The sequence below is a fragment of the Nycticebus coucang genome, chromosome 13, assembly GCF_027406575.1.
Source record: "Nycticebus coucang isolate mNycCou1 chromosome 13, mNycCou1.pri, whole genome shotgun sequence".
Taxonomy (NCBI): Eukaryota; Metazoa; Chordata; class Mammalia; order Primates; family Lorisidae; genus Nycticebus; species Nycticebus coucang.
Genome location: NC_069792.1, coordinates 19,312,830 through 19,321,546, shown reverse-complemented (window position 1 = coordinate 19,321,546; position 8,717 = coordinate 19,312,830). Strand labels below are relative to the sequence as shown.

Genomic DNA, 8,717 nt, shown 5'->3' with positions numbered 1-8,717 from the left:
TGTCAGCCTGGGCAGCACAGCAAGACCCCATACCTTACCAAAAAATCATTTTTAAAGTCATAGAGCATTTATTAAATTAGAAAACTATTATTTTGATTAAAAAAAATGACAACTTACCAATCTGCAAATTTGTCAATTTCCTTTTTTGGAAAATTCTGCTGTGGAACCTGTCATTTCACTGCTATCTGTAACTAACATGGAACAAGATAATAAAATGCTACTTTGCTGCTTCATGTTTCGTTTCCCCCAGCCGGTGGTGTTCTTGATAAGGTCAATGTTAGGAAAGGTAAAGTACGCTGCATAGTTTTCATTGCTGGGGGGAAACAGGCCAGAGAAACAGCTGTAACCATAGGTATTTTAATATTAGAGTTGTTAAGAGAAAGCTCTTTAATAAACAAGCAGATGTGGCTACGATATGGTAAGGAACTGGCGATTTTTTGTTCCAGTAGAGCCAAGTATCGCACAGGAAGGAGTTTAGATTTGAAAACTCAGAAATGGTGCTTGGTGTCCTGTTACTAGAAGGCAAGTGGCTGTTAATAAGTCAGCCCATTTTATCCCCATTAAAGCAGTATCTGTAATGCAGAAATTAAATGTTTATGTTCTCTTTGAAACAATTACAAATGACTTCAGGGCTGTGTGCTGTCTTCTTTCAGCAGATAAAATAGCAGAAGACTTTTTACATGTATGTAGCAGAACATTTTGGAATTCGGCAATTGTACCCCGATTTTAAGGAATAATATCCAGGCCTTAAAATATTCCTTTTCTGCCCCTTGAGATAAAAGTAAATATAAAAGTACTTTTCTTTACTTGCTTGCCAATCAGCTGAATTATTTCTTAGCATGTGTTTACTTCAAAATCTTTTTATGAGCCTAAAGATTAGCTAAAAGGTTTACTGGATAGTCTCCAGTTATTCCAAATATCATAGCCAGTTTTTAATAAAACGCTGAAATAATCTTTATATGAAAAATTTGAAGTGCAAACACATAGATTTTTATACCATGTCTTAGGTCTTGAAAATATAACTGTTGCTAGAAAACTACTGGCAGGGAATTTTGTAGTCCAGAGATTATCTGGACGTAATATTTTCTATGCAGGGAATTTTGAAGTCCAGCGATTATCTGGACGTAATATTTTCTATGCATATTATTTTCCAGCTCTTGAAAAATGAGATGACTGAGTTGAATCAAGGTAAGTCAAATTTTATTCTTTTTCTCCTAAGGCTACTTGTTTACTAGTTTTCTTCTTAAATTATTTTATTTGGAAGTTTCATTGTTAGATTCACGACATTTTATGAACATTTTTCAAACTGTTATAAAGTTCCAGGTAGCATATTCATTATCCAAAATTCATAGCATATTCATTTCCAATGAGTGTTTATGGAGTATAATATTTTTGGGGGTTACCAACTTTACTAAGTTTTCCCGGTTTGATTTCTGAACTTGTCAGCAACATTCATTCAATGCTCACCTACTGTGTGTTTTCTGTTTGGAAAAATAAATGTAGATTAAATTCTCAACATGGATCCAGTAGACAAGGGCAGTTTCTGATGACTTATTAGCTGGTTTTCCAGGCCTATGATTTTTCTCTTTTCGTTGCTGAATTTTGATCATTGTGATTTGACACAGATTCAAAGGGTTACACTTAGCACTGGTAAGGAATATGGCTGTGTTTCTAACTTGGGGAACTGGCAAGTCCATGGAGGGGATTAAGAAATTACATGAACTTGAGTACAGCTAACAAACTACAATCCTACTGGTGATAGTTTGTTAATATTTGCATGATTACTATTATTATAATGTTGCAGATCTGTTGAAATATAGTATTTGACCTGTCACTAGCTCTTTGTTATTTAATATGTTAATGACAAGCACATGAATTACCATAGTACAAATGTGTTTTCTAATGTTTTGATAATTGCAATTCAATGCAATTAGTTTTCGGGTCTAGTCTTGGATATTTTACTTTGGGTATTTAGCAACTTATTCTGAAAAGAGACTTATAGTTTTCACCAGATTGCCAAAGGGACCCATGACATAAAAGTGTAAAAACCTTCCGAGTTAGAGGGTCATTTAAGAGAAGAATTCTGGAGACAGACTCATGCAGATTTCTGTTTGTTGGTGATGACCCACTCAAGTCAACAAGTATTTAATGAGCACAGTGTTGCGTTTGGCATTGTGGGAATATGAAAATATTCCCAAAGAATACTATTTTTGCTTCCTAGGATAGACTATTCAGAGGACATGGAAAACATGATGTTAGTTACATCAGGATACATACAGTGTGTTGACAATGAAACACGCTGTGCTGGCGACGTCAGGATATGTACAGGGTGTGCCTTAAGGTCCAAGATCATGTATCAGTTTAGAGAAATTTATATACAGCCAAAGATCTTAACAGAATATCGCACACCCACAATCCTATATTACACACATTGATAGCAAATTGGTCCTTCTGCAGGATTTTCTAAGGAGTTCCAGCCCTTGAGATGGTGTCCCAAAACTCTACCCTGCCAGAGAGGCTATTTCCCCCCGTACTTTTGTTTGTTTGTTTGTTTGGTTTTTTGGATTTTCTAATGTGCATTTAATCACCAAAGGACTGAAGATGTCTGGGCTTTTATTCTGTAATATTTCTAAGACTGGGTCCATTAAATGCAAACAAAGAAGGAAGAATCTTGGCAGAACAGGGGAAGTGATGCACACTTGATGATCGGATTGATTTAAATATAATTCATGGCATATGGCCTAGTCCATGCTCTAGCAGTTTCTATGTCTTGGGTTTCGTTGATCTTTCACTGCTCCGCTCCATCATTCGCTAATGGATCATCTGGATTGGGAACACTTAACAAAGCCTGGATCTATAGCAGAACTGTGCAGATCTGCAGTGCTGGGGACCATTTATCTTTCAAAATATCTAAACATATTCTTCCCAACTTGTCTACATTAGGATGATAAATTTTGGTCATGAAACGTACTTTAGGAGCTGCCATTGGGTATTCTTCTGGAAGGAATAGTTCGAGTTTAAAAGTCTCTCCCTCAAAGGGGGAAGCCGGGGGGCCAGCAATAACCACATGAAAATAACGGGTGTTGCTCTCATCTGGTTCTGCTTTAATGCCAGGAACTGGTTCCGCCAGCAAACGCTGGGTTTCCTTGATAATCCTGCGGGGCAGCCCGACCATCTTGTCAGATCCCGAGTTCGGCCTCTGGTCTTGTCCCCCCACCCCCACCCCACCCCCCGTACTTTTGATGCTTCATTCTCCCCCAAAAGCAACAAACAAAACAAGAACTGCCCTGCGGTGTGTAACGTACCGCAAGGGATGCGGGGCCACTGCGACTCTGCTACTGAAAGCAGATGAACCACGATCATGACGTTAGTGTCAGAGTCTTTAATTAGACATTCAGGGACATCCTTTGTTTCAAGTACTCACTGAATGAGTATTCAAATGGCAACTGACAAAGGCAAAGGTTTTATTCTTAGCTCTAGAACAGGAATATTACATATACTAACTATGTCTATACAAAAAATACTTATAAATATACTTTCTTCAAGTGTACTTCAAAATACACTTTCTTACACTGTGGACCATGGACAAATCTGCTGTTAGAATAAAACTGAATACTTTTCACATCAGCTACTGTGCCAAGAATGATTCATCTCATTCAGTCTGCACAACAACCCTATGTGAAATGAGGTATCATTCTCACCATAGAAACACGATTCAGAGGGGCAAAGTCAATTGCCCAAGGTCAGACAACTAGCAAGAGACTCCATCTCAGGATGTACATGATTTCTCTATGTAGCAATTTCCCACAAGCTTACTGGTTGATGCAACACCCTTCTATCAGGTTACAGTTCTATCGGTCATAAGCCTGGGCACGGTGTGGCTGAGTTCTCTGCTCAAGGTCTCCCCAGTGCCCTGGAAGCATTGGCTGGACTCTGTCTAGGGAAGCAATTGCTTCCTTGCTGAGTGGTAGAAGAAGTCCTTTCATTGGGATTGTAGGGCTGAGGTCTCTGTAGTCTCACTAGCTGTCAGCCTGGTACTGATGCATAGATTGTCAGAGTTGACCTGTACAAGAAGCTCTCACCCACTGTGATGGCTTACTGGGACAGGACACTATTTTTTTTCTATGCATTTAATCAAATACTAACAACATTTTAATTTTATTCTCAATGTAGCCATAATTTTTGTGCAAAATACTCTTCAGACATATATAGGATGGACATACAGTTCATGGACAATGTCCACCCTGTCTAATATTTCCAGAATTCTATTAAACCAAAAATCAAAATAGTGCACCATTTCCTCACTGAGATACTGAGAGCACACAAAAATTAGCCATTTTCCTCAAATGTTCCTCCCACCCACAGGCCTCACTTGACCTTCAGATCTAAGCTCAGTTATCATTTCCCCCCAGAACCCTGCTGATGTTGGGAGGCCTAACACAGCCCTACACAAACCCCCTACCACCTCACAGGGGTTCTCAACCTTCCTAAGGCTGCGATGTATTTTCATTGTTACAAAGGGGTCACCACCCACAGGTTGAGAACCGCTAAGACCAAGGAGACAGAGGATCTCATTAGTCCCCACTTCCCAGAAATTCACCCCTAAAACCCTAACGTTCCAGGCAAGCTCCAGAATTTGCCCACCCACTTTGGATCAGTATAAAAGGAGTCTCTAACTGCCTCCAGGGGCAGATGCCATGGCAACACAATCCAGGTGGGTCTCTGTCCCATGCAGTGAACCTGACCCAACTTCTAGGCTCCCTTCCAGTAATCTCGTTCTGGGTGCCCCCGCTTACACCTTCCACCTGATAAAATCAACCCCGTGTTCTACAGTCTCTTAGTGATAGGTACGCTTTCTCTTTACAGTCCATGCATTTCTTGGGAGGATTAGTCAGCAAACAGCCATCTGGCCTATCAGACTACACGCTTCACACAGGCAGGAACAGTGTCTGTTTTAATGCATCACTGAATCCCCGTAGTAAACAGAGATAGACCTCCCTCTAAATAAACATCCATTGAGCAGACAAATGGATAGAATGTGTCTTTGCATTTTTAATTCAACACTATGTTTGTGGGGTGATCTATTCAGTTCAACACTCCTTATCTACCAAAAGAGTAATTTCTAAAGTCTCCATCGCATGTTTGTTTTTGTTTTTTTTGCATCAGTAGGTGAAGAGTATCAACAGATGTAAACTCAAGCCTCACCATTCAGTCAGTCCTCTCATAATACTAGACTGGAATGATGCAGTTAAACTCACAGAAAGTGCAAGTTTCAATAAAATTTGAGTGACTAAAGGCCAGAAGGTCAAGGAAATTGGAGTGTGAAAAGATTTTGCCAAGTCATCCTCCAGGGAGAAGAAAAAAGTAGAGGAAGGAGGTTGCTAAATGGTTCAGGAGAAGTGAGGACCTTTTAAGTGGAGATCTCAATATTCTCAAAGAAATTTAGTCAAAGGAGCCAGATAAACAGAAAATCCTAAATAAAGTTTCTGTCTGGAGCAGCTATAGGCCCAGGGATGACTATAGGAAAGGTTTGGCTAAACTGATAATGTGAAGGGAACAGGACCCAGGGGCCTGCTCAGGTTGTCCTTAGAGAGACAGAAGTCATACCTTGCAACCACAAAATGTAAGTGAAGAGAAAGACACTGGCAAATGACGGAGAAGATTAAAAGGGGAAGGACAGAATATAGTGGAATAATGTGGGCTTTGTAAAAAGAAAAAAAAAAATGGGTTTTTAAGGGCAACGCCTGTGGCTTAAAGGAATAGAGCGCCAGCCCCATATGCTGGAGGTGGCAGGTTCAAACACAGCCCTGGCCAAAAACTGCAAAAAAATAAAAAAAATGGGTTTTTAAAAGAGGATAGGGTAATAAAAGTTTTATCGTGTAAAGAAACACATTATGATATGGAAATTCACGGCCCTGAGGGGGACAATGAAGAAGGGATGTGAAGAAGCCGTGTAGCCAGGGTGGGAAGGTCCCAGAATTGCCAGTGGAGCAGGCTCCAGCTTTAATGAGCACGGCCACCCCACCAGGGCTCTGGGGGGAGGGAAAGAGGGAAGAAGATGAGCTGTGCGCATGACGTGACCGTACCGGGCAGTCCTCCCCAGTAGGCTACAAATGATGCTGAGGAAAAAGTGCTTCTCACATTTTCAAAATCTAGATTTTCCAAGATACAACCCACGGGTCACATAATGGCAAGAATATTGAAAAAAATACTAACATAAAAGTCCTGAAAATTTCGAGTTCCAGGCACATCATGTATCACAATTATTTATAAATAATATGAACTTTTCTAACAAATCCACCAACTGCCTGTGGAGTATTGCTCTCCCAGAGACCAGCTTCACTGGGTCTGTGCACGAAACTAGTCTGTATTCTACTTTCTTTAGTTGGAGAAGCAGTCCACTTTGGCGGCACTTCTCACAACTAGCCCCAGAGCCCTTGTGACCTGGAGATGAATTTGCTATCAGGCTGAGGAGATCTTGTGAGGGTGAAATAACTACCTCCTACCAGCCCCCACACCTCTAGTAAAGTGACATCAATCATATTTCTGGCTTCGGTAGATCTAAATGTTCCCAACCTTCTCTGAGCTCTTAGAACCCTTTAACACACTCTTACTACTCATTTGGTGCCCATTAAGCATGTTATGTTTATATTTCGGGTTTAAAAATGTTTATATTTCTTGTGGATTATACTAATCACATAATAACATCATTAATAGCAAGAGCCGTATCTTATAATCCTTTTATAATATGCATCAGGATCCAACTCAGTCCTAGAAACACATTCAGAACTCATTAAACTACTAACTGATTAAAAACTATAAAGTCCCAGGTTAGAAAGCAGTGATGGTGCTTGCTTTGTACCGTCAAGACCCCCAGGCCCCTTTAGCTTACATTGGAGCTCCTGTTCTCCTGTAACGGCTGCCTATCAAAGCTACCCAAAGGCACACAGGAACCCCATTATTCCCAGCAAGGTTTTCTATTTCCCAATTAATTCAACCCTATTCTTTCAAGATAGCCCAGTGAGTAGGACCATTGAGTCCGTATGACTTCAGAGATTGGCTCTCACTGCAAGTAGTTTTATGAACTGAGTGTGAAAGAGAAGCAGGGAAAAAATATTGCCTGTCCCTATTGCTCTATTTGAACTAAAGCTGTTATTTTGAAATTGGCTATTCCTTTCTAAATCCTATTCTCATGGAACTAGGTTCTAAACAAGGCAGATTTTCCAAGAAGCCAGAACTTTTAGATGGGAGAAGGGCAGTGAAGTGATGAAGCAGAAGTTGGCACTAAAATATCCACAATTCTTTCTTCTCTCTGTCTCTGTCTCTCTCTCCCTCCTCCTCCTCCAACATTTAGAGCCTAGTTCTGTTCATTGCAGTGCTTGGTATAAATTTGATTCTTGAGTGGTACACAAACCAATGATCTCTCATGTCATGAGGATGCAAACAACTTTACAAGTCCCCAGAGCCCAATACTCTGCCTGTCCAATAGTGAGCGCTATACAGATATTAATCCAATCCTCTAGAGAAGTTTACGTAGACCTCTACTCTGCGATGATAATATCTTGATTCTCTTAGCCCCTTCAGCACATGCTGGCTGTTTATCTTCCTTCTCTCAGACATCTAGAGCACAAGCACCTGGAAAATTACTTGTCTTTCCTATTGACCGTGTTATGCTTCTCATGAAAACTACAGATTGGGAACAGCGAGTCTCAGACTACAGTCACTTACAGATCAAGAACAGGTTGGAAGTTCCTCAGGAAGAGGCTCTTGTGTAGAAAACAAACCTGTGAACACAGAATAAATAACCTGCATTTGTGTTGTTTAGATGTAGGCATGGGGACTGAAATATAGTTATACAGAAAGTTATTTGAGAGCTAAAGAGAAACCTGCCTCATAGTTGAGTAAGATTTTCCAAAGCTCAACACCAAATTCATTCCAATCTTACCACCTGTTAAATAAGACCTTTTGTTTGAAGTCCCATACAAGCCTTTTTATTTGAAATCCCATTCATTCGTTAACTTTTCTAAGAAGGAAATTGTGAATTTTCTCTCTTGTCTTACCTCTAGGGCATTTTTTTAAACTAACTTTATTTAGTTAGTTTACATACAATAAATGACATCAGTTTAAAGAGTATAATTAACAAGCTTTAACAAATGCACACACCACAGTCAAAATACAAAATATTTATACCTATCACTGCAAAAAGGTTTTCATACTTCTTGCTTTTCATCCCTTTTGTTACCTCTGCCCTTGGACAAACATTGATTTGCTTTTTGTTGTTATAGGATAGTTTGCATTTTTAATGTTTTATGTGAGTGGACTGTGAGACGGCAGAGCCCTCACAGCCTGGGGAACATTCAGAGAATGAACCCCCAACTTCTTCTCTTCTGTTCTCCAAACAGCCATACTCCTTTCTTCATGCTCCCTCTGCCAGAAGTCACTTAGCTCTTTCGTTGTCTAGTTAACTATGCAGAAATCCTTGTGATCTTTGTCTTCTTACTTCTTGTCATATGTTAATGAAGTTGAGTAGAAACCACTAAGTCACATAGTTCTTTTTTTTTGTCAACTATGCTGAGATCCTCGTGCTCTTTCCCTTCTTTACTACTTGTCATATGTTAACAAAGTTGAGTAGAAACCATTAATAAGATGATTTGTCTTTATTAAAGTTATTTACGTTTTCCTATTGTACTATAAGACCCAAACTGTGCCTTTTGTTT

At 39.7% G+C, this 8,717-nt stretch overlaps 1 pseudogene; it reads right to left on the bottom strand.

Annotated features, from left to right (window-relative positions):
• Positions 1–2,716: 2,716 nt before the first annotated feature.
• On the bottom strand, positions 2,717–3,175 carry LOC128563619 (ubiquitin-conjugating enzyme E2 N-like; annotated as a pseudogene).
• Between the last annotated feature and the right edge of the window lie 5,542 nt (positions 3,176–8,717).